Genomic DNA, 15921 nt, shown 5'->3' on the forward strand with positions numbered 1-15921 from the left:
AGACGTGTAAGCAAATATGCTCTGTTAGTCAAGAGCTGGAAAAATGCCTTGTGGAAGAAGGTCAGTTTGTTCAGAAGAAAGAGGGGTGAGAAAGAGGGAAAACTTACCTGGACATACTTTATGAGCAAGCACACCTTTTGATTTGTGTTTTGTACCTAACAGTTCCTGCCCTTAACATAAATAAAGATTAGCATTTGAAATTATACTAATTAATCCATTGGTATATTTAAAGTAGTTTTTCAAGGAAATACCAGCTTTCGGAAATTAGTCCTTTAGGGAAGTTTACCATGAAAGTATTTTCAGACAGATAAAGTAACAAACTCAACAAGAGTCTAGAAAAAAACATGGCACAATCAAATCTGAAAAGGAAAGGAGCTGGGAAGGCAAAACAAGGCAAGAGGTGTTCATTAGCTCTTGAGTATTACTCTTAGCAACTCAGCAGAAGAGTTTCAGGTCAATCTGACAAACTACAAGAATACTGGCAAAGCTGCTACCTGTTTCCTTGTATCTCAAGCACCCTACTTTGGAATTCAACATTATTATGTATTTAAAAAACACATTCCTGCTAAATTGTGTTTCACTGTTAGTGAAATATCTGTTCATTTTTTTTTTCATCCTCCAAGAAACCACTCTTTTCTGAAATACGTTGGTCAGTTGGGCTTGAGGGAACCTACAAGGTGCTAAAAGTTCCCTCAAGCATAGCAGATATTTCTAAGGACAGTTCTTACCCATTCAATTAACACTGAGATATTGAGAGAAAAAAAAATAGTAGAAACACTAACTGCACTAGCAATTAGAGCTGAGACTTGAGCAATGGGAGGTGGCAAAAGTACACACAACACAAGGATAATCATAAGGATTCAAAAATAACTTAAATATGTATTGTTGCTACTCTCAGCAGTTTGTAACTGAGCAAGTAAAGGACAGTTTATGCATACTCCCTAAAACGCAGGATTTTTCCCCCAGCATTTTAGTCTTTTAAATGAGTTTATCATGAAGCACAGGATAAATGTAATTAGCATTCATTTTCAACAAAGAAGTGACTTAGTGGTTGTCTACATTCATTTAATTTATCACTCCAAGCAGACACTGCACTACACTGACTCCTAGTAGACACAGAGAAATTTCTATATACTAAGAAAATGTTTTGCCTTGAAGAAATCATGTGTAGCTATTAAAATAAAAAATAAAATAAAATAAAATATATAAGTTGATATTTAGAGCAAAAATTTTCATACAGATAATAAAAACTCCTTCTGGGGTGAAAGAGTAACTACTTGCTGTGAGGAATGATCCTTTACAGTTGCCTAGCTCCAGTTAGAGAATGAGGAAGGATGAGTGTCCATAGGCTCTGAGAACTGCCCTGAAACAGGAACTAATTATCCCACAGATCTAAAATAAAACAATTCAAAAATAGTATCTGGAATAAAGATTCTACTATATTATGTTACAGCAACAATCCTTTGGAACAACATTTGTGAGTTCATATGTATTTCTTATACATTGCATCTTATTTCTTAAATAATGTAGTATTCTTTTTTTGCAGAATTCCCAGAAAACACAGAGTAAAGAAGAAAAGTACTAGGTGCACCTCTAATGAAAACTATCAATACCACCATAGTTTTCTTAAAAATACCATTTTCACTGCTAATCTCTTTATGCTAAATGAGCTAGATGTCAGACATTCTGGGGCAGCTAAAGACAGAAAGAGGAGCTTTGAGGTATTTCAGATATGCAAATAAAACATTACTTTTGCTTTCAACGGGAATGAGGTATTTTAATTCTATTGCATTTCTGGCAGGCTAGATTTTTTAAAAATTGTTCATGATATTATCCAAACAAAATGAATTAGTTTCTTAAGTACACTGCAGAAAAGATTAGGCAAGGCATGCACTTTTTTTTCGTCCAGTTCAGCTGACGATGAAGATTCTGAGGAAGTAACTTTTAAAATAAGTGAATCAGGAAGTCCAAAATCAGTTTACAAGGTGTGGCTATTATTTTACCACAGCCACGTGTTTTTTAGTTTAGCCATGGTTAATTCTATGTTTTGTCTATTCTATGTTTTGAAATACACACATACAGAGAGAGGACGGATAACAACACCAGTAAGAGAGTGCGACTCACTTCTATCACTTCTAATGTAGAGACTTCTATACATTTGTCTCAAATTTATGAGATGTACACACAGAAGATTACAATGTATTAGAGGTTATATTTCTCCATTGTCTGTGAGTGATATATTAACAGTAAATTTCATTTTCATTAAGTGGCCTTGGAACATCTCAAAGGTTATTGTAGGATCATGCAATATTAAAGTTTTCCTTCTATCCATGAATCAAAGGCAGACTGTGCAAATTTTGTTTTTCAGATCCATCCCACAGTCAGATTATAATATATTTATGAAATGTAAGACCTATTTTTAGCTGCATATTTCATGTTTAGGTATTATAGAGAACAAAGCACACAAGTGAGAGGGCACTACTCCTACCTTTGAATACCAAGCCACAATTTTCTCACAACTCTTTCATGCTAAGTAGTTTAATTCACAGACATGTCTCATACACTAGACTAGGCTAGAAATTTTCACCTAGATTCTAGTTTTTCAAGAATATGACTCAATATAATTTAAATTCTATTGCACTTTGGGTGGAAAAATGAAAATTATTTGTGTTTAAAACTTACTGCCATGATGACTATGTTTTAATTCATATTACAGTCCATGTTTGGACTTTACCACTGAGATATAACACAAGGCTTAACAACAATATATCTTCCTTTTGTACAAAATGGGAGTTACTGCAGTTCTGAGATATACTTCAGGGCAAGTTTCCAAATAATGTCACGTGGCTGTAATGCTATCTGTGGACTGTTAATGGTTTTATATTTTAAAGTAGTTTTTAACATGCAGTGAGTGCTTTGCCTTATATAGACTATCCTAACCAAGAATTATTTTGCTTAATTCTCTTGAGGTAGTTCCTTCTTGTTGAGAACAAGATGAGTCATAAGTGGTAGTGCTAGAATTTTTATCTGTTAAGACTAAATGTTTTACTTCTTTTAGTCACCTTATCAAATTACATAGCCCTTTTCTTAAGATAGAAATGTTCACCTTGAGCAGATCGGGGAGGAAAAATAGAAAATCAGATAGTTGCCCCTCTTCAAGGGCAAAATTGGAAATTTATCTCCTAGTATGTAGATGCTTCCCCTAGATTCTTGTTTTCTTTTGATTATTCTTTCAAAAGATATATCCTTTCTGGAAATGAAAAAGGAATGAGTAAAATAGAAGCTGAAAGGAGCTTCTATGAAAACAAGAGATGACTCTATGGTAGTGGAATTAATCTACATGGTGATAAGATAGACATATCTAATTCCAGAAGCTACAGAAATAATATCTTATCACAATTGTTTCAGTGACCTCACTTTTTAACTTTCAGAGGAAATGCCTTCACCATGCAACCTTGCACTGAGGAAAAAGAGCCAAAATAAGTAGACAGAACAAGATTATTGAGATTGCCAATGAAATTTTTTAACATAACTTTTTTTTTTTTTTACAGTCTCTGGCTCTTATAAAAACAAATTCAAATCACAAGTTAGAGGAATTCAAGACTATTTTTATTGCAAAAGAAACATTGTGTGGGCCTGTATAAATAATGCATGGCTACGAGTCTCAGTTCAGAAACCTGTTCATAAGAGAAGTAGCAGCACCATGTCCTAACTCCTATACCGCATACAAGAATGCAAACACACAATTGTGCATGGCATCATAAGCCTTTTTATATGCAATATCCAAGGAAACAAATTTTTACAAGAGTAGGAGAAAAGTAGGATGCTTTTTCTTGAAGTCCCTTGGTAGTCTCAACTGACCATATAGTCAACCTCCAAAGCAGTACAGTGATTCATCTGAACTCTACTTCTTAGCTGGATCTCAACAGAGAAAGGAAAGGAGAAAGAGAAAAAAAATTCAGCTCAGTTGTTGTACGAGCAACACAACATGTTGTCACAGTGGGATTTAATGTGGCAGTGAGATTTAATTACTATTTAGGTTACAATTTTGACCTCTATATAATTAAGAAAAAAAAAAAAAAAAGGGTGAAGGTAATGATCTACAAATGGACTCTTTGAATGGACTTTAGAATCATAATTCCTGAGGAAAGAACCGAAAAAACAGAATGGTTTCATCAGCTGCTGCTATAACCTAGGGCTAGATTTTACTGTAGATCTGATATTCTGATATAATAATTGCTAAAATCCTTATTGTTTCCTTGTGTTATTGCAAATACAAAAGAACAATGTGTGGCCAATAGTTGTACTTAATCACTTACATTTTGTGATTTTTTTCTTTAGGGAGTGACACTGAAGCATGTTCAATCCTTCCTGACATCTTCCAAGACTGCATGTGATTCCTTTTCTGTGAAAATAACAAAAATAGCATTAGGAATAGTTTCTTTTCTCACATGTCTGCTAACCTAACTCTCTGTTACTGCTTCTCCCCTGGAAATGCTATTCTGATCCTGTTTATGTCAGTTCTTATTCATTACAATTTTATTCACTGTATTCTGGCCTTTCTCTTGGCTTTCTCCATCCATAATTATTTCAGTGCACATGGCATAGCTTCTGACCAAACCTAGCTGTGATGCTCAGTGAATCCTGTAATAATTCCTATTAACAGGAGGTATCTTACTACGGAAAGACTTGTAATTGCACTTTTCATTTGATCTGAAAGAAGAGTACTTAGAATGTCAAACTCCCTTTAAAGAGTCTTAAATGTATTTTCTAGATCTCCAGATCAAAGACCACATTACAGAAGTTTTCATACACTGCCAGAATAAAAATATTTATATAGGTACCTGTTAAGAACCTTCAAAAGAAACTAACTGCTAGAAACTTAACTTGCACTGACTTGCAACACTAGTGAGGCTTCCATACAGATGCTATCAGCACTGCAAAGCACCTCTAAATAATTTTGATAAAACTGGCCTTGGAGAAACATTTTTCTGCAAAATTCTTTTGTTCTTAAGAGTGTATAAAATTTGGTCAGTACTTTTTCATGTATTAAAATAATATAGTCCAAATGGGAGTTAGTATACAATGTCACCAGTCCAAACACCTATAGCTACAGTAGATGATTCTTTAATATTGACAGGCATAAATTAAAAAAGCTTATGAACTGATTAAAATATGGGTAACAACTATACCAAAGCTACTGCACACAGCACTCTACTCTTTTGCTTAAACAGTTTAGAATGTAAGAGACAACCAAAATGTCATCAGAGCTGAGATGTCAAATATATAGTAATTCCTCAAAGAAAAGAAACACAGTTTCAATTTTAATGATAAAGATTTCTCTTTAAACATTTGGAATTAGAAATAGAAAATTTCATATTGTAGTGCCTGAAGTGCATATGACAGTAATCCTACTGTTCAGTTTAATGAGCCTGTCAGTCCAGAATATTAAGCAGTTTGAATTAAGCATCTTAAATATTATGTAGATCTAAAATGTTAATGGTAAGCAGGAGTTTGGAAAATGTAATAAGGGACATGTTTCCTCCATAAAAAATTTTCTATCATCTGCTATTTGCCTACATTATGAAATGTGGTTATTAATTATTATAATTCTGATTTCTAGGGACTAAAATAATTTAAATCCAAATTTCCACTGTATTTTAAGATGTTTCAATATGTCCTTATAAGAATCCAGAGTCTTACTTGCTGTTACTCAGCCCTTATCCCATTTTTTTGCTCATCTTGGCATTGTTTTAAGGCATGCTTTCCTCAGTTGTTTTATCCATCACTGTGATTTGACTTAGCAGTCTTCTGCTTAAGTCACTGCTTACAAATCTAGGACTTAGTAATTCAGATGCCCTAACATTCCTTTGCCAGTCTTGCATCTATAATCTCATTTCTGGCAGAAGAGGCATCTATGTATCAGACATCCAGCTCCAGAGTCAATGTTCCCTTCTATGACAAGGTGACCTGCCTAGTTGTTGGCAGAAAGGCTGTAGATGTTGTGCACTTAGACTCCAGTAAAGCCTTTGACACTGTATCCCACAGCATTCTCCTGGAGATGCTGGTAGCTCATGGCCTGGGTGGGTGTGCTCTGCAATGGGTAAAGAACTGGCTGGAGGGCCAGGCCCAAAGAGTTGTGGGGAATGGAGCCAAACACAGTTGGCAGCCGGTCACAAGTGGTGTTTCCCAGGGCTCAGTATTGGGGCCAGTTCTGTTTAATCTCTTTATTAGCGATCTGGATGAATGGGTTGAGTGCCCTCTTAATAAGTTTGCAGATGACACCAAACTGGATGGGAATGTTGATCTGCTGGAGAGTAGGAAAGCCATACAGAGAGATCTGGACCAGCTGGATCATTGGGCTGTGGCCGATTGTATGAGGTTCAACAAGGCCAAGTGCCGGGTCCTGCACTTGAGTCACAACAACCCCACGCAGCACTACAGACTCAGGGAAGAGTGGCTGGAAAGCTGCCTGGTGGAAAAGGACCTGGGGTTGTTGATTGACAGCTGGATGAGTATCAGCCAGCAGTGTGCCCAGGTGGCCAAGAAGGCAAACAGTATCCTGGCATGTATCAGGAATAGTACAGCCAGCAGGACTAGAGAACTGATTGTGCCACTGTACTCAGCGCTGGTGAGGCTGCACCTTGAATCCTGTGTTCAGTTTTGGACCCCTCATCATAAGAAGGACATTGAAGTACTAGAGAAAGTGCAGAGGAGGGCAATGAAGGTGAAGGGCCTGGAGCACAAGTCTGATGAGAAGCAGCTGAGGGAACTGGGGCTTTTTAGCCTGGAGAAAAGGAGGCTGAGGAGAGACCTTATCGCTGTCTACAACCACCTGAAAGGAGGTTGTAGCATGGAGGGTGTTGGTCTCTTCTCCCAAGTAGCAAGTGATAGGATGAGAGGAAATGGCCTCAAGTTGCATCAGGGGAGGTTTAGATTGGATATTAGGAAAAATTTATTTGCTGAAATGGCTATCAAGAATTGGAACAGGCTGCCGAGGGAAGTGGTGGATTCATCATTCCTGGAGGTGTTAAAAAGGTGTACAGACAGTGTTCTTAGGGACATGGTTTAGTGCTAGAGTTAGGTTAGGTTATGGTTAGACTCGATGATCCTGAGGGTCTCTTCCAGCTGAAATGATTCTATGATTCAATGATTCTATTCTTTTTGTCGTGTTGGTGTTACAGAAAGCTATGTCAGTTTTCCTACACATTGCTTGTCAAAGACATGACTTAAGCAACTGTAAGCTTGTATGCAGGGACCAAGAATGCACTTTTCTGCAAAAATACTGGTCACTGATATGTTCACACATCCACAAGATTTTAGAAATATAATCCTTGGTATTTTTATGTTTAGTTTAAGGGTAGAAACTGTGAACTGTTGATGATCAAAAAGCAAGCTCCTTCTTGACTCAAAAAGATGTTGTACATGTCACCTGAGCAATGTAGATTTATGGCCAATTGAAAATTAACAGATTCAAACTTGTTCTACTGGAGCATATGTTGAATTGCTAATCAATCTCCAGGTCATGTGACAGGAAAACTAAATGGATTTATGGGGGAAAGATAGAAGGAAAAAAAAAATTAGTACTCAGAATTCTATGTCAGGACTACTATGATTAAGTGATCAGCATTGTCCTATGTCCCTGCAAAAACACTGAAGACCAGTGTGGATACTATAAAGTACATCACAATTTGAGCTACATTTGTTCGAAATATAGATCACTTAAAAGGATTTCTACAACACTTAGAGGAAAAATTTCCCTGGTGTCCTGCTGCATTATTTCAATTATTTGAATCAGCTGCAGTATTTCATCCAAAGGACACTGGAAAAGACTTCTAATGTATTTTTGTTATGTGAGGATTCAAGCCTGGTAAGTAGTCATTGAAATTCCTCAAGTAAATCCATACAGATTTATATGAGAATACCTCTTTCCTTCTGTTCTTCAGAATGGACTGTTGTTTCTTGTCAAAATCAACAAAATAATAAATCCAATGCACATCTTCACTATTTCATGACACCTACATATCTATAGGCATTACTACAGTATTTTGAATTTCATATGTAGGGTTATTCACCCTTTTTTTACTTAAAAATATCTTGTGTCTTTACTCAATATATTGGTGCATTTACTTTAAAGCTGGCATTTTAATAGACATGCCACTTACAGATTAAAGAGTTACTATATTTTTTTTTTTCGGAGGAAATGATAAAAAGTTAATATTTTACACAAATTTTTGCCAGAATCATGGAAAAACACATTTCATTTAGAAAATCTTTCAGCAGGTAATGTGGCAGTAGGATTTAATTACTATTTATATTACAGAAGTCCATAGATACACAGTCCTGGTTACAGGATCTCATTGTGGCAGATGCTGTTGAAACCCAATTCTTTCTTCATTCTCACAAAAAGTTCCTTCTGGGCCATGGCAGTGCAAAATACCCTGTTCTTCTCAAGGTTGTCCTAGAAGGCTGAACTATTGCTGATTGTCTAGGTAAGATAAGCTTACAATGTATTTCTCTTGTCTACAAAAAGCTGATTCTAAAATAATTTAAGCTGTGGATCAGGTAATAACTTTTGCTCACCATCAGCATGGGCAAGATTTGAACTGATGACTTAGATTGCTAAATTCCACCATCAGTATTGTAAGTTTTACAAAGAAAAAAAAAAAAAAAAAAAAAAGAGATTTTCTGTTGTGTGGGTAGTGTGCTTTAAATGTGAAAGAGTCTTCCTAGCTGTGGCAGTAGGCAGCTTTGAGGTAATTGCTATTTTGTGTTTCAGTTCAGAGCCAGACGTTATAATGAGTCATTGGCTTCTGTTTCTGTATTCTGAGCTGGCCCCTTTGCATGTACGGTTTTATAGGCTTTAAAGGGACCCAGTACTGGCCCAGATGCTCCCAGTATAATAGGATTTGCAGCATAGAGGGAAAACATTCTTACTGTTTTCCTGGTAGAAGTTTAGTGATTTTGTATACAATTGAAGCAATTCAATCCTGTAATAGCTTTAACTGCAAAAGTATACAAAACACCATAGTTCCTCTAATGATTATACAGGACACTTGCTGTTTACACTTGTGCTTATTTATCATTTTATTAAATGCATTCTTTTAAAGGAGAAGTCTTGCTCTGAGGTTTCAGTTTTTTCCTCTTTTATGTTTATTTTCAATTTACTTTTGAAATTTATTTCAATCTTAACCATTCTTTTAGTCTGCCATGCATGGGAGAGGTATTGGCCCAAATTCTGCTGTGGGAACTCTCTGTGCTTCAGCTACATTTAATAGCATCACACTTTTAAAAAACAAGTTACATACTGGTATAAAAATTTAGGTAGAAAACTAAATTACATGAGCAGTGAAAAATCGTATGACTGAAACATCAATTCAATGCAAAATATAATACTATTGCTGAAGTGAAGCAAGGCTGTTCTGGGACAAAAAAATAATATAGAAGTCTGACAAATATTGTTAATAATCCACTGATATGTATAACTGATGAGCACAGTGTTGACAGCACCATATTGCAAAAAAGAATCATAGCCTGATGGGAACATTACAACCCACTGGTAGAAATATGCCAGAGCCTCTAATGCTGTTAGGGTTGCCACCATAGTGATGGACCAGATTCTCAAGAGCTGACATCTTCATAAATCAGAAGCTCTGTGGTACCACAACAGGTCCTTCATTTGACTAATGTATTATTACAATTGAGGACTGTAGTACGGCAGAAATCACGCTAAGCAATAATCTATGTGTGCCGTTGACACTTTGGGGGCCAGAGATAATGAAGGGAACTCAGTAAGTCTGGCTTCTTCTACGAAACAGTAACTATAAAAGGAAGCTAAATTCAAAAGCCATTTAAGATTGAAAAACAATACTCTATGTGTCTATTAGAATTTTCAAGTTAGTTGACTTGTTAATGAAATACTAAATCTTGTTTTCTACATTAATAAATTAAACACTTCATATTGTAAAGAATATTTGCCCACCTACAAATGGGTATCTATACAATGGACATTTATATATGGATCTCCTTGTATGAATTTCTGCCCCATTAACAACTGAAGTACACATATAGTCACATATTTCCATTTTAAAAGCTGTAATTAAAGTGTAAATATTGTTGGCTAATGTAGTTGGATGTCAACATGCACTTGGTATTGAAAATGTGACATATGTCATTTAATAAGAGAGCATAACATGTTAGTTATAATATAATTATGTAAGAATATGGTGTTCAGCTTAAGACTTATTTGTGTATTGTTGTGTACAGCTATAAACGTTGTGTTGCTATATAGCTCGGTTTTCTGATCCTTGGAAGTCAGGGTGCAGTACCTACACTTCTTTTCACTATGAATCAGTCTGATTGGACTATGATAGAATACATCTTTCTAGTAAAAAATTCACCTTTGCATCTCTCATGGAGGCTGGGTAAGATTTTATCCTCTTCCAGTTCCTCATTTTTAATGCTTGTTCTTTTTTTTTTTTTTTTTTTAAATCTTTTTTAGTTTGGTTTGGTTTGGTTTGGGTTTGTTTTTTGGAATGATACAATGACTACTTTATGCCCTCTGGAAACCTAAACTGTATTTTGAAATGAAGCTTAACTTGTCACTCAAGGAGTACTATTTTTTGTATGTAAATTATGGAAGAGTGCATTTTTGTTAACTTTCAATAAAAATGTATCTTTAAATAGAGGGCTATGTTACCAAAGGCATAAACAAAATTGCTCTTTGAGTCTTATTTTATTAGTAGTTGATAGAATACATCTTTGATGTCCTTATTTACGTAAATTAGCACCTGATTCCATAATTGGTGCCTTTTTGTTAAGTGGTCAATTTTTCCTTCATTAGATAAAGAAATGCGTAAGTTATACAGAGTCCCGGATACAAGAGAGAGAATAGAAGTTGCTGATGTCGCAGACAGGAATGCTCACAAGCCATATAAATGGCAGATGTACAGACATATGGATATGATTAATATATTAATGCATAAGAGGAAATTTCCTGACATGGAGAGGGCTAGCTAGACATAGGCTGTGGAAAGACTGGAAGGGATGTAGTGTGTCCTGTTGCAAATAATGAACTCATGCTACAGTCTACAATGTGGAGACAGCCATAAACTTGATGTGGAACTTACTGCACTTGGTAGAAAGTCTATAAATTGTAGATACTGCAGTTGCAAAGGGAAGCATTTCCAACCACAAGAGAGCACAGAATGTTCTTCTGTTGCTGTAATATTCACTGTTCAGTTGATATAGGATTCACTCAACAAAGGCTCCTAATATTGCAATAGGATTGGCTTAAATTTGAGGAATATTAAACAGTTCTTTTGTGTACTTGTGAGTGCAGTTTTAAGTAATTTTATAACAGAAGTGAGTACTGCTGAACACTTCAGTACATAATTCTATACCAAGAAACCTTGGTGTTCGGTGTCGAAGTACACTTCCATGCTGAGAACTTTGCCAGCCATAGAATCATGGAGTATTAGAAAAATATTTGTCAGAAGATACGTCTGGAGATCATCTAGTCCAACTCAAAGCAGGTTCACCTTCAACTCAGTTTTGAGTATCTCCAGCAACAGTGATTCCACAGCCCCCTTGCGCACCTGTTTGAGTGCCCTCATTGTAAAAAACTGTTTCCTGACATCTAACTAGAATCCTCCCACATAGCAACTGGTGTCCATTGCCTCTTGTCCCACCCTTGTGCACCTCTGAAAAGAGTCCGGTTCCACCTGCTCTATACAAGTCTATGCCCAGCAGTTTTGAAACAACTTTAGTGCTTATGATAGTGACAGGCACTGTACTCTTCACACCACAGGTTTTGGCTTCAGCCACTATTGCAGTAAGTCAGAGACATATTTCTAATATGTGCCACTCTGATCCCTTTAGTATAAAGACACTGTTGCTTTTTACAATGCCAGCTCCAGGTATTTCAAAGGATGGTGTGCTGACATCTTTTACTCAGCAGGAAAACACAGGCCTGTATTTCACACAGCAGTCAACTTAGCAATTCTTTTGTGAACGCTACAACTAGAACCTTCCTTTCATCTCCCCTTTCTGCCCCCAGAAAGGAGAAATATGACCCTGGTTTTATGTATAATCCATTTTCAAATTCTTTTTAAAACTAAGAATTATTTCTCTGCCTTCTTGAATTTTTGACAAAGCTGCAAAGTGTGAAAGACATTGTAAATTATTTTTTTTTTTAAGTGGCTAGTGAAAGTATATCCATAGAACAAATGGAAAGTAGGATCTACAAAACCTTTACCTGGCAACATTATATCTATCATACAAATAATTGTGCTTATTGCCTACTCTGAATCTCAGTTAAAAATAAAAGAATCAAGTAGAATTTATTTTAGGTGAGAGTGTTTTAAAAATTGTCAAGAAATACTACCATCTTGCTGTTACCAGTTCTTGCACATTTAATGAGCTGTGAATGCAAAACTCAAATTGAGCATATGATGTATATCAAAAAACTTGCAATAATTTAATTTACCAAATATTTATCTTACCAACAGTATACATCATTCTTATAACTGTGGTAAGCACTGTAGCTGTAATTAAAAATAGTGCAGACACACTAACACAGTCTAGCAATGTAAGGACACTTCAAAATAGGGTTCTTAGTGTTGCTTGATTGATATTTCCATATGAACAGTCTGAAGTCAGATGCCACAACTCAGGAATTTTTAATGTTGAAGCAGAAGGTGACCCTCTGTGCTGCAATTAAGAGACACCTCTGAGACACAGAAAGAAACACATGCTTTTGGCAGCCGTCTTTTTTTTTTTCCTTTTTTTTTTTTTTTTTTTTTTTTTGTCCCATAAGAGTGGTTCTAGGAAAGTAGATTAGTCAAAATGGTGGTAGCCAGGGACAGCAGAAAAACTAATTTTCAGGGGCATTCATGACAGAGATCTAGCTACAGTGCTTACACTGTTTCTAGCAACTTGTCTTTTTTTCCTGGACTGAGCTCCTGATTTACCTCTCACTGTCTGGTCTTCCTGTCGAATACCCTATTGATTGCAGCAGGAATAATAATAATGTATCAGCATTTATAATGATTAAAACCTGTAAATTCTGATCTCTGATAACATATGCAATAGCCAGATGACATCAGAACCTGATGACCTGGAACAGAACAGCACAGAGGAAGACAAGAGTATATTCTGTGGAAAAGTCCATGCTCGCTGTGGCATTTTTTTCATTTTTGTTTGTGTGTTTCTCAGGCTGCTCTGAATTATCCTCTGGATCTGCTTTTTGTTCTACTGGAGCCTAGAAAGACCAGCCTCCAAACTTAAATACTTAAATTAGTTGCCTACTTTTAAATTATATGGCTATCACATCACATGTACTATTTTGGGTATTAGAGCTCTCTAGTTACTTTCAGCAGTTACCTGGATGAGTAGCTCTACTATCCAGAATAAACTCCGAATGATCCACCTCAACAAAATCTCTCCTCTTTGAGAACAGGAGGTTTTTATGGGAAATAGGAAATAGCATATTGTATTGTAACTGTATTGTTACAGTAGAAATGGTAAAATTGGTTTAGAAGAAAAATACTATGAATAATAGAGCTCACCTGAAAAGAGCACTCGTCTTAGAACACTTGTACTTCAAACACCGGATCTGATCTTTCATATACAAAATACCTATTTTAACGTAGATATGTAAGTCTAGGAATCAAATACATGAAAAATCAGACTGGGGAAGCGACAAAACCTTTACTTGTACCACTGACAGAAGCCTGATCTTACTGCTGTTTTACCAAATTAGTCCTGCCTCATTTGATGACTGGCCTTAGTATGAATCAGGGCAACCTTACTGTGCCATTTCCCTGTTCTAAAGCCTCACCTCAACAACACTCTTTGAACTGAAGATTTATGTGCACTGATACTCATGTCATTTCCTCATCCTGTTCACACAATTATTTCCTGAGGTGGCATATTGCTCATAGCCAAACAAATAGTTGGCACAGTCAGCTCCTCTGTATAGACGCTGCTATTCAAGCAAAGAACATCTGTCTTGGCCATGTTCACAGGAGGTTACTGAAAAACCGGAGAGACAAGCATACTTTTCTTATTCAAGTATCTGGACTGCATCTTGTAGCGGAAGCAAACACTGTTCCAAGCAAACTCTGCTCATAGGCCAGTGATTCTGATCTGTGACATGTCCTGTGCTTGTAAGCCATAACACATGTGAACCTCTGCTGTAATGCTCCAAATCTCTAGATGACCTTTTGTTTTGTTTTTGTTTGTATACTAGCCAAGCTTAGCTGAGTTTTCTGAATTTGGGCAAACAGCACCAATATAAAAGCCAGTTTCCCGATGCTCAGATCCTGCTAGCCATTTTGGAGGACTGTTAACTCTTAAAGAAAAATCGCTGAAATACATATGGGCAAAATTTATGCTTGAAACTGTTAGATTAAATTTGGTTGAAACTTTTTAGAGTTTTGCAAAGGGCTTAATAGTTGAAGAGCAGTATTCTGTAGAAGTCAACGAATAAAACAACAGCAAGTATAATGAATAACCCATTGATTTTCCTGAGAATGTTTATATGAGTCATTATATCCTTTTACAGGTAAATCTGTACCTTAGGGTTTTGAAGACTGTACATAATCTACAAAGTGTTCTGGTCTGTATTGGCTGTTATTAAATTTATCTTAAATTTATTTGAGAAGCAGAAACTGTACAGTGTATAGATATTTCCAATTTAAAATTTGGTAATAAACAAGTCAGCATTTTCACTGTGTCCTTGAAATGTCCACTATAAAGGCAAATATTCTTTAATATTTCATGTCTTGTTACACATACTGCCATCAGATAGGGGATTCATGGTTTTCTGGTTTTGCCAATTCACAAGCACACTGACAAAGAATACCGTTTTGATCACCTTGCCCTAATTAGCCTTAATTATAGCCTTCTTCACAAGGTAGTCTTTAAACGTGTTAATATATATTTATCTGCAGGACATATTGTGAGTATAAGAGGACATTGTTCCCTGATTTGCATAAAGAGGCTTTGGAGTTGTCATCTGGCTTTGTATGGAATAGAAACAATCTTCTCAGACACTTAAAAAAGCTACCAACACTTCATACTGCCACGTTTTGCAGCAGTAAAATATTTTTCACCAATTACAACCAAGTCAGAAATAACTTGCAGACCAATTATTTGAGTATGTGGGAGCAGTGTACATTTTGCTGAAATACGGTTGAGATCCTTTACATGAAGAAATTAGTTGTTTTTTTTTTTTAATCTCTATTATGTGCGAAATAAAAGAGCAAGAAAGAGACCTGAGAGAAAAATACATGGGACTGGTTGGTTAACACTTAGGAAAGCAAATCCTTTCTATTTAAATAGCCCTGCTCATCCTAGTGCATTAAAGTGTGACTCACATGTCTTTATTCACTGGTTAACTTCTATCTAGCATCGTTGTATTGAAATGATCCTCAACTTCAATGTCCCTCTAAAAACTAAAAATGTGAGCTAACTAAATACGCTACCAACGTATTTGAGCAGGTTTCCTTGGAAAAGTTAGACACAACGGAACTTGTTCCGGGCTCTCTGCTGGAGAAAAGACATAGTCAACTGAAACAGCTCCCGTGCCCTTCGGTAGCTCCTGATTTTCGGTCATTCCTGTCACGACACCCGCTCCCTTCCCACGGCCGGCGCTACGGGAGACTCCCCGGCGTGCCCGGGCGCCCGCAGCCGTTACGGCTTCTCCCCCCGCGACTCCCGCCGCAACAAAAGGCAACACCGAGCACGAGGTGGCGGCCGCTGCGCGCCAGTAGGGGGCGCTCGAGCTTCACCGTGCGACGCTCCCGCTGGCCCGGGGACGGCGCGTGGCGGCAACGGCTGGCCCAACCGTCACCTCGGGGCCGCCGCTGGCCGCTCAGCGGCCGCGCCCGCCCTGCCCTCGGTGTGTCTCTGCCCGGT

At 36.8% G+C, this 15921-nt stretch overlaps 1 protein-coding gene across 16 annotated transcripts in view; it reads left to right on the plus strand.

Annotated features, from left to right (window-relative positions):
- The window catches only part of ROBO2 (roundabout guidance receptor 2), a 1092721-nt gene that overhangs the window by 618830 nt on the left and 457970 nt on the right, over positions 1-15921 (plus strand). The gene's annotated exons all lie outside the window — the stretch shown is intronic.

This window comes from Columba livia, chromosome 1, assembly GCF_036013475.1.
Source record: "Columba livia isolate bColLiv1 breed racing homer chromosome 1, bColLiv1.pat.W.v2, whole genome shotgun sequence".
Classification (NCBI taxonomy): Eukaryota; Metazoa; Chordata; class Aves; order Columbiformes; family Columbidae; genus Columba; species Columba livia.